A 24,565-nucleotide genomic window follows, 5' to 3' on the forward strand; every position below is an offset into this window, starting at 1 on the left:
GTAAGCTGCTCTGAGACTCCTTTGGGTAGTGAAAAGTGGGGTATAAAATCAGTTCTTCTGTGTAATCCACCTTCAGTCCAAGTGAGAAAGGCACACTATAAATAATATAAATAAGTAAAAATAAATAAAAATTAATCTGAATTTGAAACATGATTGTAACATGACGAGAGCCAGTTTGGTGTAGTAGTTAGGTGCACGGACTCTTATCTGGGAGAACGGGGTTTGATTCCACACTCCTTCACTTGCAGCTACTACAATGGCCTTGGGTCAGCCATAGCTCTTGCAGGAGTTGTCCTTGAAAGGGCAGCTGCTGTAAGAGCCCTCTCAGCCCTGCCTACCTCACAGGGTGTCTGTTGCGTGGGGAGGTAAAGGAGATTGTGACCGCTCTGAGACGCTGAGATTCAGAGTATAGGGTGGGATATAAATCCAATATCTTCTTCAACCTGTATACATATAGAACATAAGAAGCTACCTTACGTTGAATGAGACCATCAATCCAACAAAGCCAATATTGTCTACTCAGAGACCAGCAGTAGATCTCCAGAAGCTCAGGAAGAGGTCTTTCACATCACCTATGACCTGGTCCTGTTAGCCAGCCATGTCGTGAATTGGATCTGGGGCCTTCTTTGACTTGTTGGGGTCAGGCAGCGATTTTTCTCCAGGCCAGTTTGGCCAGGAATCCTGGGGAGGGTTTTTGTTTGTTTCTTTTGTTCTCTTTTTGTGCAATCTTCTGGGCACGGAGCAGGAGTCATCAGTGTACGTGTGTGTGTGTGTGTGGGGGGTATTTGTGAGTTTCTTACACTGTACATGGGGTTGGACTAATGATCCTGGAGGGCCCCTTCCATGATTCTATGTTTATGCACGCCAAGTAGGTGCTCTACCACTGAGCTGCAACGCTCCAGATCTCAACGTATTTAAGTCCGAAAGAAAATGACAATGCGTCCCAGTTACAGATGCTCCGGAGAGAGAATATTCCAAGTCTCTAATGTGGAAACCTTAAAAATCACCCGTGTTGACAAAAGAGCAGGGGAGGTGGAGACGTTCAAGACCCTTTCATCGCAAGGCAGCAGAATTACGTCCTGACTGCTACAGAATCTGGCACAGCTGACACTGGGTAATGCAGAGATTCACGCTAACGGCATATTAAGGCTACAGGTCAGAAATGCAGGTGGACAGGTGCACGAGGGTCTATTCTTTACAGCCATTAAATACATATGAAAAGAAAGCAAGGCGGGGGAGTTGCCTGAAATTATGGCATCAGGGAAGCCTGCCACTGCCAAGATAATAGAAAGTGCAAGGCAGTTGTGCGCAGAGCTTTGGATTGCAGATAAGAAACATAATGCCAAATGGCACAGTAACCTTTGAAAGCCATTTAGAAGTAAATATCAGTGTTGTGCTGCATGGATGTAAAAGGCTGAGGGTTTGTTTTTTTTCTTCCCTGGAACAGCGTCCACATCCAAACAGAGACCTATTTTCTACGGCAGAATGACAACCATTATTATGGGAGTCTAAAGGGAAAGGAATTCCTGGGCAGTAAAAGTTATTACAGCATCAGTAGCAATGTTTATAGCCGCAGTCACATCTTGAGGCGTCGCTACCCTCGGTGCATGAAATGCGGTGTGTTGGGAAAACGACCCAGATGGCATTATTTTGCAGGTCTAGAACATGCTTTAGAGCAGGGGTGTCAAGCATGCGGCCCGAGGGCCAAATCAGGCCCCTGGAGGGCTCCTATCAGGTCCCCGAGCAACTGGCTGTCATTTGCTTCCTTCTCCCTCTATCTTGCTTCCTTCTGCATCTCAACTTGCTTTGCCAGGCTTGTTCAATCGCACAGGAGCTACCGAGCAAAACCTCTATTTTCTCCATTGGTTGAGGCTCCTCCCCCTCCTGGTCTCCTGGGAAGGGAGGAAAACAGCCAGAGCTTCCTTTGCCCAGTTCCCTGGATCCCATGGGAGAAATACAAAGAAAGCACCTTTAAGACCAACAAGTGCTGATTATTTAAGTATGTTTTATTTTAAGGGTTTTTTTAAAAAAAAATCTTTAGTCATGTTTGTATCAAAGATTTCAGGTTTTCACGGCTTGTAACGTCATTAGGGTTTGTAGAATCTTTCGGGCTCAAGTGCCGTGTTCTACTGGAGAAAGTTTTCCTTCCAGACGTTTCGTTCTCAGCTGCGGAGAACAACCTCAGTGGCGTTGCAGCCGGAGCAGGCGCTCTGACCTTCTTGGCTGCTGTGCATTGACTCATGTTTGTATCCTTTAAAAAAATTATATCTCTGCTACCTAATCTTAAATAGGTACATCAACGTCTCATTTATGTCAGATCTGGCCCTCACAACAAAAGAGTTCTACACCCCTGCTTTAGAGACCAGGGGTCCCAAAAGTCTTTGCGCCTACAGGCACCCTTGGGAATTGTGATACAGGGGGATGGATGTAACCCCAAAACAGCTGAACCTCAAGTGCCAGGAAAAGAGGGATAACTTTACAAATCCACCAGGAAAGAGAAGCAAGAGAATAAAACCAATGCTGGGGTGACAGCTGCCGCTGAAATAACATTAAGAACATGAAAACCTAAGAGAATCCATGCTGGATCAGGCCAAAAGCCCATCAAGTCCACCACTCCACGTCACACAGTGGACAAAAACCAGGTGGCATCAGAAGGTCCACCAGTGGGGCCAGAACTCCAAAAGCCCTCCCACTGTTGCCCCCCAGCACCAAGAATACAGAGCATCACTGCCCCAGACACAGTATTCTAACTATACATTGTGGCTAGTAGCCACTGATGGACCTCTGCTCCAAGAGTTTATCCAATCGCCTCTTGAAACTGTCTATGCCTTTAGCTCCTACCACCTCCTGTGCGAATGAATTCCACATGTCAATTGCTCTTTGGGCGAAGCAATACTTTTTATTTGTTCTACTCTCACCGTTCATTAATTTTATTGAGTGCTCACAAGTTCTTGCATTGTGAGAAAGGGAGAAACGTACTTCTTTCTCTACCCCATGCATAATTTTGTAAACCCCTATTATGTTACCCCTCAATCGTCATTTCTCACACTAAAGAGCCTAACCTCTGTAACCTTTTGTCAGAGGGAAGGTGCTCCATCCCCTTAATCATTTCAGTTGCCTTTTTCTGCACTTTTTCCAATGCTATAACGTTTTTGAGGTGCAGTGACCAGAACTGTACACAAATGAGGCTGCACCATCGATTTCTACAGGAGCATTAAATCCTGCTTATATCTGCTCAAATTTATCTGAACTGCTGGTTTAATCCACCATGAGCAAACTTATTTATGCAACAATCAGACCAAGGAACAAATGCTAGCCATCTTAATATTAGCTATTAGTTTTAAATTGATGTAGTTTTTGATTTATGTTTTTAGAGACCATAAATTATATATATTATGGAATGGTTTTATGTTGTAAGCTGCCCTGAGCCTGCCTTGATGGGAAGGGCGAGATAAAAATCACAGGAAGGAAGGAAGGAAGGAAGGAAGGAAGGAAGGAAGGAAGGAAGGAAGGAAGGAAGGAAGGAAGGAAGGAAGGAAGGAAGGAAGGAAGGAAGGGAGGGAGGGAGGGAGGGAGGGAGGGAGGGAGGGAGGGACTGGCTGATTTGTTTTCACTCCCCTTCCTAATTACCTCACATATAGCATTTGCCTTTTTTTATTGCAGTCGCACCCTGAGTTGGCATTTTCAGTGAGCTATCTACCATAACACCCCCCCCCCCCAAAAAATGTCTCTCCTAGTCAGTTACCACCAGTTGGACCCCATCAACATACATATATAGTCAGGATTTTTTGTTCCAATGTGCATTACTTTGCACTTGTCCACACTGAACCTCATTTGCCACATTGATGCCCATTTGCTCAGCCTCAACAAATCCCTCTGGAGCATCTCACAGTCCTCCCCGGTTCTCACCACCCTGAACAAAATTAGTGTCATCCACAAACTTAGCCACTTCACTGCTTACTCCGAACTCCAAATCATTAATGAGCAAGTTAAACAGTACTGGACCCAGTATCAAGTCGTGTAGTACTCCACTGACTTCCCCTTCATAGTCCATAATACAAAGAGCTCTTACTGTTATTTTATTTTTAAACACCACTTGGTAGTAGATTTTAAAAAAACTGACAGCAAAGGGGGTGGGATAAGCCATTGTACAGATGTGCAATGTACAAGGAACTAGGAATAAAGCTGATGGAAAGGTTGAACATCTGCCCCATGAAAACTGCCAAGATTCTTGAGGAGGAGGAGGATATTAATTTGAAATGTGGTCTTGAAGTAAAGTTCTACAGATATCACAGACCTCCAAGACCACCAACCAGTGGGCTCTAGCTCAAATCAAACCTGAACTCTCCCTAGAACATGTGTGAAGGAAATGGCAGCTAACTAGTTATGTCCACATTTATGGCAGTTTTCTATTATATTTGCTATCATACATATGTGGGTTGGACTTCCTGTGTAAAGTAGCCCTTGGAAGAGAGAAGAGGTTGGATATATACCCTGCCCTTCACTCAGAGTCTCAAAGTGGATTACAATCTCCTTCCCTTCCTCTCCGCACGATAGACCCCCTGTGTGGTAGGTGCAGCTGACAGAGCTCTGAGAGAATTGCTCTTAAGAGAACAGCTCTGAGAGAACTTCTGACTGACCCAGGATCATACCAACAGCTGCATGTGGATGTTTTAAGTGCACTTTTTACATCTGAAAAGCCAGCACAGTGCTCTACCGGTTGGCAACGGAATAAAACACAAATGCAAAAAGACTCCTCTGCAGAAATTCCTGAAGCATGTAAAGACTTTTATCAGATGCGTTTAATGATGATCAGGTGCCGATAAAAATCAGTGTAGACTCCAAAAAAAAAAGTTCAACATCTTTTATTAGGACCAGTCAAATCATCACAATGCCACATACTTCACAAAATGCTGTGCAAGTATAATGCAGCGCATACAGTTGTGCGATGTTTTAAATGGTGCTAATAAAAAAAAAGTATCTCAGTTTTTGTTTACGAGCCCACACAGCTATCTATAACCTTTAGAGAGATCCGCAAAAAAATGATTTGTTAATTTTGTTTATTTCGCAAAAGCCTGCCCCACCCTATGCGCGTCGCTGGACTATTTTATTAAACTGAACACAGAAAGAATAATCACACCTGAAACACAACACACACCATGATGCCTGAAAATTCCAAGGATAAACTGAAACACTAGCATGCCAAACATGTCTTAAAAGAAGCCTTTGGGGGAAATGTTCACATAATAGCTATGCTGATAGATTTAAATGCCTCCACATTACCAGTGTATAGGTAAGAGTACTGATCATCATTATCAAAACAACCTAACAATGCACACTTTGAAAGCGCTACCGCCTATTGACAGGGATATGAGCAGAAGTAAGAGTGTTCTGGAACATTATAGCTGAAATAGGAGAGACAAAAGATACCTATCCTATTTAATCCATACAGAGAATACACTTGTGTAGCCTCAATTTGCCTCGGGACCATACAGGCTGAGAAGAGGGTGTTGTATTCCTTCAGTCCCCACTTAGTTTCACTAACTGACACTGAACTCTGTTTTCTTCGCAATTTAAAGAATATAATTGTTAAAAATGAATAAACAATTCCAACCTCTTTAAAAATGCTGATCCACAAAGCGCTGAGCCCAGTTTCAAGCAGAGGCTGAAAGATTAAATACCTTCTTGTTTCTTTCCAATGTATGGACAGCCCAAGTAATCACGGAGTAATCTGGTTGAGCCCTCACTTACACAAAAGGAAGTTATGTAAACCTGTTGTCTCCTATCTCAAATAAGACATTTTTTCCCTCCTGCCACTCAGTTGACCTGGTCCTGCAGATCTCCCACTTTTACAACTGACCTCCAGTTGCAGTTATAGATGGGAGATTTAAAAAAAAAGCTCCTATGAAGGAGAGAACCTGTCCATGCGGCACTGATGAGGTGGAATCTATAGAACATGTACTGTTTTGATGTCGTTTCTATCAGGAAATTCGATCTTATGTAATTTCCCCTCTGCTTAATAATTACTTAGGTTGTTCAGAAGCAGATCTTTTAAGGAAGCTTTTGATGGGTGCAAATCACTACTATAATCACTATTATCTGTGCTAAATTTTTCTCAGCGGCTTGTAGAATTCAGCATGGAATTTTGGGTGTAGAGTCTAAATTTTTTAGCTGTGTAACAGGTCCAGATTTTTAGTTCTTATGTGTGGATTTTAAATGTTAAATCTTAAGAGATATTCCTGTTATATTTAGATTAATTTTATTCTTAAATGTTTTATTGAATAGTTTTTGCTTTCTACTTGTACTGGTCACTGGCCGAATAAACTGATTGATGGGACTGACTTCCAGCTGGCAGAGATCAGCTCCCCTGGAGAAAATGGCTACTTTAAAGGGTGGAGTCTGTGGCATTGTACCATGCTGAGGCCCCTCCCCTCCCCCAAATCTGTCTTCTCCCAGATTTACCCTCAAAGTCTCCAGGTATTTTCCAACAGAGACCTGACAACTCTATGGGTGATTGAGGGAGGCAGTTTGCCCACCACAGATAGGCAAAATGTAACCACAGCTTTCACAGTCTCCAAGAGGGTCCTCCAAAAAGATACAAAAGCATTACATTCCTAGCACTTCTTCCTATCATTTTTCCTTATCACATTTGGAATGAGAGAAATGCTTTTGAAGACATGGATTTTCTCACTCCAAAAAGAAAGATCATGATAGCTGTGTTAACCTCTCTGCAGCAGCAGAAAAGAGCAGGATTCCAGCAGATATCTGACAAAGTGAGCAGTGAGTGACTCAAGAAGTGAGCAGTGATTCATGAAAGCGAGATCAGGGCCTTGCAGGATTTGCTTCAGTTCCACAGGGCCTGTAAAACAGAGATGTTCTCTCCTGGAGAGCCAGTTTGGTGTAGTGGTTAAGTGTGCGGACTCTTATCTGGGAGAGCCAGGTTTGATTCCCCACTCCTCCACTTGCACCTGCTAGCATGGCCTTGGGTCAGCCTTATCTCTGGTAGGAGTTGTCCTTGAAAGGGCAGCTGCTGTGAGAGCCCTCTCCAGCCCCACCCACCTCACAGGGTGTCTGTTGTGGGGGAGGAAGGTAAAGGAGATTGTGAGCCGCTCTGAGACTCTTCGGAGTGGAGGGCGGGATATAAATCCAATATCTTCATCTACCTCACAGGGTGTCTGTTGTGAGGGGGAAGGTAAAGGAGATTGTGAGCCGCTCTGAGACTCTTCGGAGTGGAGGGCAGGATATAAATCCAATATCTTCTTCTTCATCTTCTTCCTGCCCCACCCTGCTTATACTATTCCATCTGGTGTTACTGATTATGATTTCTGCCCACTGCCCAGTATTCGGTCCACCATGGGCACCCTTAAAAGTAGATTTTTTTTTTTTTTGGACCATTGTCCGTTGGTGTCTGACTGCCATCTGGTATGTTGTGTTATCTTTGTATAGTTTTAACTGGGGCTTTTTTTTTTTTAGAAAAAGCCCAGCAAGAACTTATTTGCATATTAGGTCACACCCCCTGATGGCACCATTGTTTCACACAGGGCTTTTCTGTACAAAAAGCCCAGCAGGAACTCATTTGCATATTAGGCCACACCCCCTGGCGCCAAACCGACCAGAACTGCATTCCTGTTGTCCCTGCTAAAAAAAAAAAAGCCTTGGTTTTAATATTGAAAAAGTTTAAATACAGGAATTCAGATTAAAAGTGCAGTGTTTTTTTCTTCAGGCAACCAGGAGGTAGGGCAGCAGTCTGAAAGACAGGCCTGCCCTTGCTCTGAGGCGACAACCCCAGTCAGAGATGTGGGGGAAAGGCTAAAATACGCCACCCTTCACCCACCCACCCACCACATTTGACAATTTTTAAGCCGTCTTACAACTAGACAGGAAAATTACTGGCATTATAATATAATTTTAGCATTTCCCCTTTTTTTAACGAGTAGAAATACGAGACACGCTGTTGTAAGGGTATCATTTTGGTATTCAAACATAGGCAAAAAGGCCTCTTATCAGGACAACCTCTTTAAAGAGTACATTAGCTTTTGAGCAAGAGAGGGCGGGGAGGAGTTCTCAGAGAATGTTATGAATGTCTGAGTTACACAAGATTGTTTCAAGCCAACGAAGGATTCGGTACAGCCTGAAAGCCAGCAAAAACAGCTGGTCCAATAAGAGATCATTGCCCCCTCCCCTTTGGACTACAAGCTTTAATGAATCTTTTAATCAACTAAAGTACAAGTTGATTAATCACTAAATCCTAAGTTAAGGGGGTCCTTGCTTATTTTATGAGGCTACTGTGGTGTACCGCTGTAATGGGGAAGAAAGACGTATTAAGATGGCTTTGTCTTCTAAGAAGAAGCAGCGTAGTTCTTATTAAAATGTATGCCAGGCTTGCTCAACAAACAGGACCTACCACCTACATACTCCAGCCTTGTGAAGAAGGTGAGGCTGAGAGAGTTCTGAGGGAACTGTGACTGGCCCAGGGTCACCCAGCAGGTTTAATGTGGAGGAGTGGGGAACCAGCAGGAACACATTTTCATATTAGGCCCCATCCCGACCCAGCCAGATCTGTGTTCCTGTGCATTCCTGCTCAAAAAAGCCCTGTGTATAGTAAAATAAAAGTTTAAAAGAACCAGGGGTGGAATTCTAGCAGGAGCTCCTTTGCATATTAGGCGACACACCCCTGATGTAGCCAATCCTTCAAGAGCTTACAAGGCTCTTTTTGTAAGCTCTTGGAGGATTGGCTATATCAGGGGTGTGTGGCCTAATATGCAAAGGCGCTCCTGCTAGAATTCCACTCCGAAAAGAACTATGTTAATTTTATATCCCAAAAGCCATACTTGAACAGAAATATTAGATTGGGGGGAGGAGAATCAACTGTTGTTTCAGTGTTGCACAAAAATGCAAAGCTTTATATAAAAATCATTTTTACTGGAATAATAACTGCAAAAATAAAGATAATATACCACATATTTCCCTCCTACTGTTTGTGTGTGTGAAGTGCCATCAAGCTGCAGCCAACTTAAGGTGACCCCAGAGGCACGAGGCATTCAGAGGTGGTTTGCCATGGCCTGCCTCTACATAGCAGCTGAAATATGACAAGATCGGGCTAGCCCTGGGGTAGGGAACGTTGGCTCTCCAGATGTTTTTTGCCTACAACTCCCATCAGCCCCAGCCATAGGCAAAAAACATCTGGAGAGCCAACGTTCCCTACCCCTGGGCTAGCCTGAGCCCTCCAGGTCAGGTAAAAATGTAAGAAAAACAAGGGCCCTAAAAACAGTTTATACATTGAATTCAGCAAAGAAATGCCCATCACACACTGGGCGTTCATCTGTTTCAAAACATCATAATGCTTGCCCACAGAGGTCAATGGAAAAATTCTGTAAGCAAAGAATCCCAACTGTTGAGGCACAGCGGCTGAGCCTAGAAGCATGTGTTAGGTGGAGGAACCAGACTGGCCAAGGGTCACCATATCCTAGCCCTCCTCAAGATGTTAAAATGGACCCCGAGCACCAAGCCCTCACCTTCCCCCACCTCAGAAAATGAAATTGAGTGAAGACGGCCACCCACTCCAGAGGGTCATGTCTGCCTCTAAGCTATCTGTTGTGTCAAGGAACAAAGAGCGTCAGAAGAAAGAAGCAGTCCCTTCGCTATGCAGCTACAACTCCTCTCCAGCTCCCACATTGCTCATTCATACTTCAGTTCTCTGACAGAGCTGTTTTGATAATGCCATTGCTCTGAACATCTCTGCCAAGGTCACACCCTGATTATCTATCCATTTTAGCCTCGCAGAAGATATCATTCAAATAACCTGAAACACACCTGCACAGCTGGTGTCGGGCACTTCCAAAATCACATTATGTCTTGATTTACTCCGAACACCAAAGCGAGGTACAAGTAACGGTGTTGGTTTGGCCTGTGAAGACTTAAAAGGTCTGAGGCAGAGGCACCTGGAGAACTTCCTTTCCCCAGTATGAATCAACTCCCAGGATGCAGCCAGACTGTGAGAACCTGCACTTGGCATCACCTTTTCAAACAGTGGAGGCAACCTGTAGCAGGGCCTATTCAGCATTGGCCCCAAGTCTGTAATGAAGAGTAACTTGCGGAAGGCTTGTGGCTCAGTGGTAGAGCATCTGCTTGGCCATGTAGAAGGCCCCAGGTTCGATATCTGAGTTAGAAGGGTTGTGTCATAGATAATGCAAAAGACTTCCACCTGAGACCCTGGAAAGCCTCTGCCAGTCTGAGTTGAAAGTATTGACTCTGATGGACCAATCGTCGGATTCAGTATAAGGCAGCTGCATATATTCATACATTCATTTCCTTTGGCAGATCTTAGAACTCTTAACATGCATGCAGGTGTTTTTTTTGTAGCAGGAACTCATTTGCATAATAGGCCACACACACCCTGATGTAGCCAATCCTCCTGGAGCTTACAGTAGGCCCCGTAATAAGAGCCCTGTAAGCTTTTGGAGGATTGGCTACATCAAGCGTGTGTGGCCTAACACGCAAGGGAGTTCCTGCTCCAAAAAAAGCCCTGCATGCATGTATTCTGCCTAGCTTTACCTGACTCGGAACGGTTTAAGATCTCCTAGGAGTTTTAACCTTTATTTGCTACCTTTGATCACACTAGGGGGGCTCTATCTGGACCATGATTCAGGATGTTAAACAAACAAACAAGCCTTCTTTTAAAGCAGTCTTCATTCCGGCTCATCCCCTCTAAGGCTGCCTCCCAGCCAGCCAGCCCCGGCTGCTTAAGGGACAGGGCTTCCCATAGAACGAGGCAGCCTGCTGTCAGACCTACAGAAAGCATCTGCAAACAATCCCCCATTGTTCCTATTGTGCCGCACATGCAAACGTGCGCACTGTACAAAGGAGTGCCACTGCCGAAGGGCAAGGAATTCTGCGCCTGCACAGCCAGCTGTTCGCAAGGCACGGTACATCAGAAATAAGCTTATCACAATGCCACACGACCAATCCCTACCTCTTATTTGGTTAAAAAAAAATTAGAAATCAAATAACTTCCCAAAGACAGGCTGAGGCCTTCTGAATAGCAATTCTGCTGGGAGAAAGCGGGTTTAGATTAAAAGCATAGTACATTTAGAAATAGATAAGGCCCTTCATTCGACAGTCCTAGCTGATGGACTGGAACTAGGTCATAGTGAACTGTTAAGGATCAACTCTCCCTCCATTTGTGTGTGGGGGGGGGGTTGGGGGGGGAATGGAAAACTATCCATGTTAACTACATTCCTCTATCACACAAGGGATTATAGGCATGGGGGGAAAAAGAAGTTTTCTGTATTGATAACACTTAATTGTAAAATGTGTCCAGCTTTGTATTTAAAACGAGTTCGGCGGGGAGGGCAGAAAGAGAGGTGGTTAATAAAGAGAACCCAGTGCGCTGATAACACTCGAAAGCAATAAGGGAACAGAAAGATAACCACATGTATGGCCCGTCTTTCTGATATAATACAAGGGGAAAAACAATGCAATTAGATACTTGCACGGGGCGGAAAGATAAAAGTTGGCACTTTGGGCTTTATCTGTGCAAATTTCTTCAGCTTTGTTCCTATTTTGTTTGAAGGAGGAATGGATTACCTTGGCGGCATCCCCCAGTTTTGACATCAACTTGGCAAGCTTTTCAACGCAGGCTTTTACAACAGCGGTTACCAGACTTTTCAGTATAGTGACCCATCGGTCCAAATTTACTTAGCGGTGACCCATCCGGGGCTAGACCAAGAAATTTTTTTTATCACCCTAGTCAAACTATGACTTTCGCAACCACCTACTGCCTTCCATTTTCTACAGCAGCTAACCAGATCTTTTGGAGATAACAACAAACATCCCGCAAAGGGTGGAGCTGCCTCCAGTGCCCTCCTCTGTGGAGTCTTGTGAGCAAAAATTCTACTTCATGAGTTACTGGGATTAAAGTTGTGAGCTGCTGCATAATTTAATTTGCTCTGGGGCCATTTTTCCTGAGCTAAGACAGAAATGTGTGAGCCAGAGGCTAAAAAACTGTGAGCTAGTTCATACTAACTCAGCTACCTGAGACTTCATGCAAAAGTTGCCTACCCGAGACTTTATGCAAAATTTCATGTAGCCAGAGATCACCAAGGGGAAAGGAATTTGGGACATACACAGCCTTTGCATGTGGAGGTTACATTCCAAGCTTTGACCATTCTTTTTCTCCATTGTGCTGTCAAGTCCCAGTCAACTTACGGCAACTCCAGTAAAAGGCTTATAAGGCAAGTGAGAAGCAGAGGTGGTTTGTAACTGCGGAGATCCAGTTTGGTGTAGCCGTTAAGTGTGTGGACTCTTATCTGGGAGAACCGGGTTTGATTCCCCACTCCTCCACTTTCACCTGCTGGAATGGCCTTGGGTCAGCCATAGTTCTGGCAGAGGTTGTCCATGAAACGGCAGCTGCTGTGAGAGCTCTCTCCAGCCCCACCCACCTCACAGGGTGTTTGTTGTGGGGGAGGAAGGTAAAGAAGATTGTGAGCCGCTCTGAGACTCTTCGGAGTGGAGGGCAGGATACAAATCCAATATCATCTTCTTCTTCTGCAAAGACTTCCTTGGAAGTCTCCCTTCCAAGTACCGACCCTACTTAGCTTTTGTTCAACAAGTCCTTTACGACTGCATTTTACCTCCTCGCCCTGTGTGCAGTTTTGCTTTTATGTGGATTTTTACACCATTTATTTATTTAAAACATCTACTTTCTGACTCCCCCTCCAGCCCAAAGCATCTCAGGACCCAAAGCAGGAATATGGCTGGCTTTAGTCATTGCCAAGGTTGAGTTTACTGAAATATTTTAATGGTTGATAAACTATATTCGTTTTTTTGGGTTATGACGTTCATTGCTTTGGGCAGTAAAGTTCGCAAGACCTGAGCAAAGCTGTTAACTATAGCACGTTTTGGAGATCATTAATTCATATGGTTTCCATTACTCAGAGCAACCGGACAGCACTTAACACACACACACATAGGGATGCTCAAATGCCCACTGGTTCGGCACACATCCCATTTGCTGGTGGTGAACGAAGATCTGAATTTTCAATAAGTGGGTCGATCATTTGACAAGTTGTTTCGCCGCATTCCTTATGAACCGTGCACTGCATGGCCTCTGCTCCACAACGGGAGGCACACGATGCTATGAGTATCACTGGGAGCTGAGCAGAAGAACAGACCAGGAAACAAAGTCCTGAACTCCTGGCAATAATTTGTTTTGCATTATCTAAAACCAGGGCAGAACTTTAATGTATCATTTGCATCAGTTATTGAAGCATTTCCTGGGAATCTTGGGATTCCTCTAGAGCAGGGGTGGCCAAACTGTGGCCTGAGGCTCTTTCACACATGTTGTGTAGCTCTCCAAGCCCCCACTGCCCTGTCAGCCAACTTGGAAAAAGCATTTCTCTCTTTAAATCCCTTCTCCAAGCAAGCTGGTGGCTTGGAGAATGCATTTAAAGTTGCTTTCTTTCCACCTCCACCTCCCTCCTCCCCCATCTATTTACCTGCCTTCTTCCTTCCTTCTGGTTCTCAAACATCTGTTGTTCATGTATTGCAGCTCTCAAGCATCTGACATTTATTCTGTGTGGCTCTTGCATTATGCATGTTTGGCCACCCCTCCCCGAGAAGGCTTAGCAAGCACTTGCTCCTTGGGAATACCAACAAAGATTCCTTGAAACAAAAGTTGGCCTGTCTTCAACTTGGCAGTGGCAGGTGGGCAATGTACGCTAATGACAAGCAAGAGAATCATGCCAACAGGAGCCCCGTTTCAATGACAAGAGAGACGTGGGGGTGCCCAAGAGCAGAAAACACAAGCCTCCCCAGGAGAAAAATCTTGGACTGCATCTCCACACATTGCAGTCTCGCATATGAAGAGCCTACAAACTTCACATACTAGGAACACAGGTTCCTTCAAATCCTCCTCATCTACACTGTGGCCGTTATGTACAGAGATAATGTGTGCATCTACTATGCATGTACAGTCTCGGTATGCTTGAAGGAGCACCTTGAAAAATCACTTGTTAGTTTGTGCAGATCGGAGCTATGCTTCCTGTTAAGTATGCACAAGTGCCACGTTCATGTAACCTGGTCACCACACATACTGGGGGACTCATGCTCGACTGATAGGTGCTTATTATATGTACCTGAGAACCAGGGCTTTTTTTGAGCAGGAATGCACAGGAATGCAGTTCCGGCTGGCTTGGTGTCCAGGGGTGTGGCTTAATATGCAAACAGGTTCCTGCTGGACATTTTCCTACCCAAAAAGCCCTGTATGTATATGCATAGTAGCCTAAAAAGGGCTACTATGGAAGCCTGACCGGGAAGACCCTGTCTGCAACATTTCCAGGAATGAACAGTAAGAGTTCAGCGACTGCCTAGCTACACCGCCTAGCTCTGAACAGCTTCTTCCCAGCTTCTGATCAGTGGGTCCTGATCCTGTAGTGAAAGCCACTTGCCAAAGCTTCCCTTTGCAATCACACTACAGCTCCATCGACCACGGCACACTAGATTTTAGAGAGCCAGTTTGGTGCAGTGGTTAAGTATGCAGACTCTTATCTGGAAGAACCGGGTTTGATTCCCCACCACTCCTCCACTTGCATCTGCTGGAATAGCCTTGGGTCAGCCATAGCTCTGGCAGAGGTTGTCCTTAAAAGGGCAGCTGCTGTGAGAGCCTCTCAGCCCCACCCACCTCACAGGGTGTCTGCTGTGGGGGAGGAAGATAAAGGAGATTGTGAGCTGCTCTGAGACTCTGAGATTTAGGGTGGAGGACAGGATATAAATCCAATGTCATCGTCGTCTTCTTCTTAGAAGCCAAGTCCTGTAACTCATGGCCCCTTTCATCTCATCTTCAGGTAAATCCCAAGCAGGTCATCCACCGACCATTCTTCTAGATTAAGATCCTCCGAGTCGTCAAGACTAAGCAGTTCTCCCCATAAAACGACTCCAGAATTACGGCCTCAATCTCTTTTCAGTCCATCCAGTTCAACGCTTGCTCCCACACCTAGTTTGTAGGTCGTTTATTGTAAAGGCTGCCGCTTCTGTGTAGCTTTAATCATTTGGAATTGAGGACCTGATTACTGGTGCCAGTGTCCTGGCAGGGCAGAGAACCTGCTCCCAATTTTTGGCCCTTTTCGTCCCTGGCTCCAGCTTGGTGCCACACTCTGCATACTAACAGCATAGCCCTGTGGAACTTGTTACAATTCCACAGGGCCTGCGAGGCAGAGATGTTCTGCCAAGCAGATGGTTGAGGACAGCATACAGCTTTTTAACATCAACTGGCTTTAACGTCAATGGTCTAGAGCCTTAACCAGTCGTGAATAGATGCTGGGGTGCTAACTGCTTCTGGCCCTCTCCCCACACTGTGAAAGCATTGTTAAAGCAAAAAAAATTGGGGGACTAAAATTGTATTATGGTGCCATGTGGGTTTGGGGTATTTTTAGAATTGAACTTTAGATTATGATTTTATATGCTTTTCATAGGATTCTGTTTAACCCCATCCTGAGCCTGCTTATGGGGAGGGTGGTATAAAAGCCTAATTTTATAAATACATCCAATGTTGCCTGAATGGTTCTCTTCAAGGGGAAGCCTCAGCTGGCAAGAAAGAACTGTGCAAAGAGCTCCCTACAGTCCACCTTGTGAATGCTGCCCTCCCCCAGGAGCATAATAGCAGGGACGGCCAAACTTGCTTAATGTAAGAGACACACAGAACATAATGTCAGATGTTTGGAGCTGCAAGGCATGAACAAATGCTACACACACATCTTTATTAAAACTCTTAACACTTTTTTTGCACAGAAAGAATACATATGTATGCGCTTTATAACGTGACCATGAAGGAGACTTTAAAAAAACAAATACAAAAGCTAGGAATAACAGTCCCTGCAAGACCAGCATAGGGAAAGACTAGAGAATTATTTTTTTGACACCAGTGGGAGAAGGAAACACATATGTACCATAGCAATCACTGACTACCATTTGCATCATTATACATCTCTCTTTGCCTTGACACCAAGGTTAGAAAATACAGCTTCTACAAGAGCTATGAAACCAAGGATGAATGCTTCCCAGCTCTCTTTAATTCTGTCCCTCCTTCCAGCGGCTCCCTCAGCTCTTGCACTCTCTTGCCCTGCTCTCGGGCTCTTAGTGCATGTAGGAGAAGAGTTTGCAGGCCTGCCTATTCCCCTCTTCACACATGGCAGAAAGAGTTGCCTACCTATGGTTCAGTGCTCAGAGGCTGACCGACGTCTTGATGCTAAGCACGCTTCCTTGAGAGAAGAAGATGAAGAAGAAGATATTGGATTTATATCCCTCCACTCCGAAGTCTCAGAGCAGCTCACAATCTCCTTTACCTTCCTCCCCCACAACAGACACCCTGTGAGGTAGGTGGGGCTGGAGAGGGCTCTCCCAGCAGCTGCCCTTTCAAGGACAACCTCTGCCAGAGCTATGACTGGCCCAAGGCCATTCCAGCAGGTGCAAGTGGAGGAGTGGGGAATCAAACCTGGTTCTCCCAGATAAGAGTCCACACACTTAACCACTACACCAAACTGGCTCTCCAGTAAGCCTGTATTAAGTTCCTCTTTGACCTCTGGGAGCCACACAATATGTTTGAAAGAGCCATATGTGGTTCCTGAGCCACAGTTTGACCACCTCTGATAACAGCAGTTCCCAGACCTGTAAAGATCTGATCAGGAGAGCCCAACCCCATCGGATCTCAGAAGCTTAGCAGGGTAGGCTCTGGCTAGCATTTGGAAGGGAAACCCCTTAGGAAAACTAGAGGCAGGCAATGACAAACCACCTCTGAACCTCTCTTGCCTTGAAAATTCCATAAGGTCAGCTGTGGCTTGACGACAACAACAAAAAGACCCAAATGGAACCTTGGCAACATATCTTTCTTGCTCGACTTCCCCTAACCTCTGTAGAGCCCTCGTGTTAGCTCGCTTTGATGTCCTTCCCTCTGCTGTGTTGTATGGGAGGTTCAAGAAAATTCCACATTCCAGCAGGTTTTGTGGCTGTGGTTCAAAGGGATATAGAAAGTACTGAACATTTTCTCCTGCACTGTACATTTTACTGTGATATTTGTGCCACTTACTTAGATCCTCTTCTTCGAAATCATGAGGGACAATCCGACAGCAGCAAGACTCTTTCCCTATTGTCTTCTCATAACCCTGAGATTATTGAGACTGTGGCAAAATATCAGTGCTGTGCTTCTAAGAGGAGAGGGATGTTTCAAATATATGTTTTCTCCCTTGCTGATGGTGCTGTTATGCCAATAAAGGTTGTGGTGGTGGTTGTTAAAATGGGTCACCTAGTCTCACCCCTGCTTTAATACAATGTCTTTCTACTGAGGTGGATCTTGCACAAACGGAAGTTCCAGCAGAAGACAAAGTGAGCTCTTAGGCAGAGGCTACGTGAAAAAAACACATCCACTGGATCCAAGCCATAAGTTTTCGGGGTGTCAGCCCAGGAGGCTGTAGAGGACAGAAGAAAAGTGGAGAAGCTTCCTTGAGAAAGCACAGACGGAAGACAGGAGGGCTCCAAGGAGCCTCCGAGGCAGCAGTGTTGTATTGTGGTTTTTGCAGTGCCAGCACAGTTGTGATTGAGGAGCTCTGGAGGGTATAATGATGCATCGCCATCATCACTTCTTGTGTTAAGAGATGCATTCAACCTCAAGTGAAGCCAAGGTCAAATGTGAGCTCAATTACTGGTTGCCTTACAGGGTGAAGCATAAAACTGTAACTGCAAAGGCAAGTAATGCCAAGGTGGGGGGGGGGGGGGGAGAGTGAAAGGAAATTTATGAACACAGGGAATAGTTGCAGATAGCAAGGACTACCGGCAGGGGGAGAGAAGTTGGCTACCCGAGACTTCATGCAAAATTTCTCAAGCAGCCAGAGATCACCAAGGGGGAAGGAATTTGGGACTAAGAGGCAGTGGGGGGGGGGGGTGTGCTGGGCACCTGCCCCCTCCCCTTGGAAGTACTTCGACTAGCCAGCTGCAGCCAGAGGCTCAGTTCCAAAAGGCTTGCAACTATCAACTTGGCAGAGCAGGGTGTGGTCCAGATTTGTTCACCTGTTACTGTAACTCAGAAATTCTATCCTTTTTTGTTAGCCACTTGGGGTGGGCTGGGGGGAGAAAGGCAGCCTTCAGTAATCACAAGGTTCAATGTGTGTTAAAGTTACAGAGCACGCATGCAGATTCAGGTAGGTAGCTGTTTGGGTCTGAAGCAGCAGAACAAAGTTGGAGTCCAGCGGCACCTTTAAGGCCAACGAAGTTTTATTCCAGGCATGAGCTTGCGTCTGCATGCACACTTCTTCAGATACAAGAGCGCACATGGGTACAAAAGCTTATACCCAAAATAAAAATCCAAGCCAAGCCAAAATTTTGTTGAATGCACCAGATACAGACTGTAACAACGTTTTGTCGAACGGATCAGATACAGAAGGTAATAATAATAATACTTTTTATTTATATCCCGCCCTCCCCGCAAAGCAGGCTCAGGGCGGCTCACAACACGTAAATACAATGTACAATAAAACCGTATACAATAATTACAATTTCAATTATAAAATCATCCCTAAAATCATTAAAACTTACATTAAGATTAACATTATGGTGCTATAGTTAAGATCTTCCATAAAATCCAGTGACTAAAACATATCCAGCAGGACTTTCTTGGCTCGGTATTAAGTGAAGGCTATTTTAAAGAGGTGGGTCTTGCAGGCCCTGCGGAATTGGTTTAAACATCGCAGGGCCCGTACCTCCTCTGGGAGTTGGTTCCACAGTAGGGGAGCTGCTATGGAGAAGGCCCGATCCCGGGTGGTCTTCAATCTGGCCTCCCTTGGCCCAGGGATATTCAGCTGGTTCTTTCCAGCTGACCTCAGCGCTCTCTGGGGTTCATACGGGGAAAGACGGTCCCTCAAGTAGACAGGTCCTCGGCCATATAGGTATCCAAGGATGTGTGCATGCGCACAAAAGCTTATATGCAGAATAAAACTTGGTTGGCCCTAAAGGTGTCACTGGCATCAGAGTATGCATGTATTCAAGTTCCTTAATGGGTGACAGAGAACACACGGATCTTTCCCCCCACAAACACACTAGGTTCAGAGTTCACTAGATTTATCTAAACCCATATGCCACTGAATTGGCAGATGAGCTTAGTTCTTCCCATCCCACTAGAAGACCTGACCAGGTGTCCATTCTGATTCATTGTTGTAGCTGCTGTTGCAGAAAGCAGCGGCCAGCTACCTGGTGAATATAGTTTCTCTCCTCCTCTCCCAAAGGGTGATTAACATGTGGAATTCACTGCCACAGGAGGTGGTGGCGGCCACAAGCATAGCCACCTTCAAGAGGGGTTTAGATAAAAATATGGAGCAGAGGTCCATCAGTGGCTATTAGCCACAGTGTGTGTGTATATATAAAATTTTTTGCCACTGTGTGACACAGAGTGTTGGACTGGATGGGCCATTGGCCTGATCCAACATGGCCTCTCTTATGTTCTTATGTTCCTGATCTCATGCACACAAATGGAGCAAACAGAGCAGTGCTGTGAACTTAGGGGGAAGCACTTAGGAATTCCCTGTATTGTGCAGGGGGTTGGACTAGATGACCCTAAGGGTCCCTTCCAACTCTATGATTCTATGCAGAGCTTTTTTTTTTGTAGCAGGAACTACTTGGCATTTTAGGCCACACACCCCTGATGTATCCAATGCTCCAAGAGCTTACAGGGGTCTTAATACAGGGCCTACTGTAAGCTCCAGGAGGATTGGCTATATCAGGGGTGTGTGGCCTAATATGCAAAGGAGTTCCTGCTACAAAAAAAGCCCTGATTGTATGAAAAGCTTATACCCAGAATTAAACTTTTTTGCTGATCAAGGTGCCACTGAACTCAAGATTTATTCTATTGCTTCAGACCAACACGGCTATTCACCCGAATCTACTTCCAAAGAGTTACCTGTTTACAATGAATACAGCAAGTCTCTCACCCATGGATCATGGGCAAAGAGGCCTCATTGTGATGCATTAGCTAATACTGCAAAGTCAAGGCTGGCTATACCAGAAAGGCTAAGTACTGGGCCCTGGCCAAATACTATAGTACTGGGTCCTAGCCAAACAGGATTGCCTACAAGCCTTTAAGTTCTCTCAAGAGCTCACCGCAGCAGAGAATAGGCTTCCATCCTGCACTCTTCACACAATTCCTTCATGGCCTGAGGCTTCAAATGCAAGACACTGTCCTGGCATGAGGTCCAGAATGTCCACATTCCCCGCACTACAGCAAACGAAGTGGCTAGCTTGCAGGGCGCACCTGTGTATTATTGATGGAGGAGAGCGATTGGGCAGGAGCACATAACTGTCAGTTTGCATTATGAGGTCCATAAAGATGAGGCTGAATTTGCAGAGATGGTCAGGAAGTGCGAGAGATGTCCTTAACGTTACAGGGCAGGGAGTGAGAAGATCAGATGTCTGACAAGGCAACAGTGCACACAGTAGAAGAGCTTCAGTAACCTGTGGAGAGAGTATGTGCATGCACAAAACCTCCTTTCCCCACCCCATATTTAAGGTTAAAAAAAAAAAGGTAAAGGTAGTCCCCCGTGCAAGTACCATTTGTTTCCAATTCTGGGGTGAGGTCGCATCACAACGTTTTCACGGCAGACCTTTTACGGGGTGGTTTGCAATTGCCTTCCCCAGTCATCTACACTTCCCCTCCCCCAGCAAGCTGGGTACTCATTTTCCTGACCTCGGAAGAATGGAAGGCTGAGTCAACCTTGAGCCGGCTACCTGAACCTAGCTTCCGCTGGGATTGAACTCAGGTCATGAGCAGAGAGCTCAGACTGCAGTACTGCAGATTGGCTGCTTTGCCTCCCAGTAAATGTGGGCTGCACTCCACATTTACTGGGAGGCAAAACAACCAATCTTGTCCATGACTTGAACCAGCAAGCTACTATGGATCATTCTGTCAGTCTCCGAGATGCTACTGGATTCCCGTGCAACAGCATTGCCTATGAGCTTTTAGGATCACGCACCTAATTCTGACTTTGCCAAAAGCATTTTGTTTAGCTCAAGAGCTTCCGTAGACTTGGGGGGGGGGGGGGGGAAGCCCAGCAATTTCTCCCCCCCCCCCCCCTCCTGCATCACTTTACAACAATTTATCTCTGCTCCTGGGAGGTATACAAGCTAAGAGGGACAGAATCAACTAAGGAAGATGAACGATAGACTCCCAGGAGAGAACAAAAACAAGAATTCATTCTGGTACTACCAGTATGGGGGAGGGGAGCAAGTTCCTATGCAGAAAGCTGAAGAGCTTCCTTCATAAATACGATCCTAAGGATCTCGTATTTTCCTGCAAATTAAGCAAAAATTAAGGACCTTGAAAGCAAGCTATGAGATAGTTAGGGTGTGAAATGGTGGATTATTATTTTTTTTTTAAGTATATCCAGAGACACATGCACACAACCTGGATATCAAGCATTCCATAAATGATTTAATAGATCTGAAATCTACCCACTCTCTCTCCCACAAGATCTAAATCAGCAGTGGGAGTCATTCCCTAGAGATGTAGAATTTCCAGAAATTTTGAAGGGGTTTTTTTCTGTTTTTTTTCCCAAGCTTTTCCGTTTTTTTCTGGGGGGTTTTGGGGAAAACCCGGAAATTTTCAGAACAATTGAAAAAGATGCTACATTAGCACTTTTTCTTTTCTTTTCCAGATTGAAAGTCATTCTGTTACTTTAGAAACATAAAATATGACTATGGACAATTTTACTTGGCATGAAATTATCATAACTAGCATATTAAAAATCTAGTATATCCAAACAATTATTACAAAAAGAATTTACTTTTTAAATAATATTTATTTGTAACAAATGGAGCAACACTCTCATGAACTGTTTATGTGGAAAAGATAAAAAACCTCCACAAAACAATTTTTAAAAATCCAGAACAATTATTCATATTTCATCTCAATGAATTGGCATGACCTAGGACTTGCTTGTCCTCAGTGCACAGAAATTAGAATAATCTAATACATATTTTTCAGAAAAGATTTGGAAAATATTTGAACACCTTGTCTTAAAATAATTTATTCATCATATTAAAACAAAACATTCCATAATCCATTTCTTTTCTTTTTTTTCAATTTTTCCAATTTTTCGGAAAAAAACCAAAAAAGGCTTCAGGAAAAAAACGGGGGGAAACGGTTTTTTTCTATTTTTTCTGGGTTTTTTACGGACCTTCACATCTCTATAATTCCCTTCTCAAAATATACAAACACAGCTAAGTGAGCCTAATGAAATAAACATCGAGACTGCAACAAAACACCAAGAGCAGTAGTATATAAAGTCAGAGGTGCACATCTCTTCACAACATGTTGCTTAATTGATTTCAACAACATTTTGTTCTCCACACCTGCCAGCAGCAAATAATGCTGTGAAGATGGAAAGGGCAGGAAGGAAGACAGAAGAGACGATCCATGACCTCAGGACTCCAAGGGTTGTTAAGAAAAAACTAGAAAGTCACCCGCTTTCAGTGATAGTTTCATCCTTTTGCTGAATGAATGAGCTCCTGGAACATAACCCAACAATAGGAACAAGTGCACCAACAACTGAGGACGTCAATGTGGGGGAAATAATGGCCTGCAAGATGTCTGGCCCTGCTGGGCGAAGCTCCTGATGGGACCTGGGTTTTGGCCGCTGTGTGACACAGGGTGTTGGACTGGATGGGCCACTGGCCTGATCCAACATGGCTTCTCTTATGTTCTGTTATGTCCAGGGTCTTACAATGCAGATGTAGAAGTGAGTTAGTATCTTGCCTTCATCTAAGCGGCCTTGGACAAGTCAGACTCAACTCTCCAACTGGGGGGGGGGGACTGTGTGGGGACTGGGGACTCATGAGCAGATGACATGGGACTGGGGTTGCCAACCCCCATTTGGGGCCTGGAGATTTCCTATTACAACTGATCTCCAGATGATGGATAACATTCCCCCCTGCTTTGGAAGGAGGACTCTATGGCATTATGCACTGCTGAGGTCTCCCCCTGCCTTTCCCAGGCTCCATCCCCAGATCTCCAGGTATTTCCCCACCCAGAGGTGTCAACCTTACACGGGACTATAGAAAAGTAGTCACTGCCTTTAAATAGGAAGTCAGCTAAGATCATCTGGGGGTTGGAATGATATGCAGAGTTCTTTTGCCAATGCAATTACTGAGTCATTGCTTGGAACATCTAGTTTCCAATAATTATCTGGCAGCCATGAAACCAATACCAGACAGCTTTAGGCAGGGTAGCTAATAGCAACATGGGCTAGTGGAATAGGTGACAGAGGTTATATAACAGGGCTGGCCAAACTTGTTTAACGTAAGAGCCACATAGAATAAATGTCAAATTTTTGAGAGCCGCAAGACAGGAAGGAAGGAAGATGGAGAGGGGGGGGGGAGAGGGAGAGGTGGAAAGAAAGCAACTTTTAGTTTAAATGCAATCTCCAAGCCACCAACTGGTTTGACTTGGCGAAATGATTTAAAGAGAGAAATGCCTTCTCCAAGCCGCCTGACAGGGTGGGATGGGAAGCTTTAAGATCCACATAGTATGTGTGAAAGCATCACACGTGGCCCTTGAGCCACAGTTTGGCCACCCCAGTTATATAAAGAGGACTTCCTTGTCAGAGCTTCACCATGAGCGCTGAACTTCCCCAACTTATCTTACACAAGATTAGGGACTGCAAACATCCTCTGAACAGAGGACAGGAAAGTGAAACTGAGACCTGCAACCACCGTTTCAGGTTCCACCAATGACAAAACAGCATGTTTCAAGGCACTGCTATTGAAAGCCAGAGATCCCAGGACCAGAACAAACACAGCCTTGGAGCACACACACCCCGCCGTCAATGTCAACCAAGCGTTTTAATGCCCGCTTTTGTAGCACACAGTGCCACTTTCATTCCATTTACAGCACTCGCCCGGGCTGAAGCTGAACAATGCCGAGCCATTCAATCTTTGCTCCTAAGCTGCACTTTAAAAGTTGCCTGTCGTAACATAAACTGGAGCTCCTCGGGGGTAATGCACCTTTAGACCAGATGAGCTGAAAGCATCGTAATCCGATGCGTGCCTTCTCTGCACATCGCCGGGATCAAAACTACAGGTGCCTTTATTTATACCAAATTAACGCAAGCGCCCTCTCAACAAGACCCTCAGAGTCCAGCACTTTTCCACATTTTTAAATGTATCAAGCAATGCACCCTTTAGGGGATGCGTGTGCGTTGCGGAGACTTCCCTCGCTTTATAGCTTTTCCACAGACATTCTGAATGCTCAGGAGGGCATTCAGGGAGCTGGAATAGCAGTCTGGCTTTGCTCGGAGACGGCGAATGTACGAGAACGATCAGGACTCGCGCGTTACCCAAGCACTCTCTGAGCAAGGAAGAGCAACACAGCCAAGGTATTTAGCTCGGTTTTAAGTGCCATCAGCGCCCAGAAGCGCCAGGTTGTGGTAAAGCTCATTATGAAAAACTTGGCAGTCGAGAAGGGTGCTGTAAATTATTTACCAGGCTCCCAGGCTCGGGCCACTTACGCCAAAGTATTCCTGCAGCCTTGAAT

At 45.0% G+C, this 24,565-nt stretch overlaps 1 protein-coding gene across 1 annotated transcript in view; it reads right to left on the reverse strand.

Annotated features, from left to right (window-relative positions):
• The window catches only part of CDH4 (cadherin 4), a 1,291,203-nt gene that overhangs the window by 1,206,645 nt on the left and 59,993 nt on the right, over positions 1 to 24,565 (reverse strand). The gene's annotated exons all lie outside the window — the stretch shown is intronic.

This window comes from Heteronotia binoei, chromosome 2, assembly GCF_032191835.1.
Source record: "Heteronotia binoei isolate CCM8104 ecotype False Entrance Well chromosome 2, APGP_CSIRO_Hbin_v1, whole genome shotgun sequence".
NCBI lineage: Eukaryota > Metazoa > Chordata > Lepidosauria > Squamata > Gekkonidae > Heteronotia > Heteronotia binoei.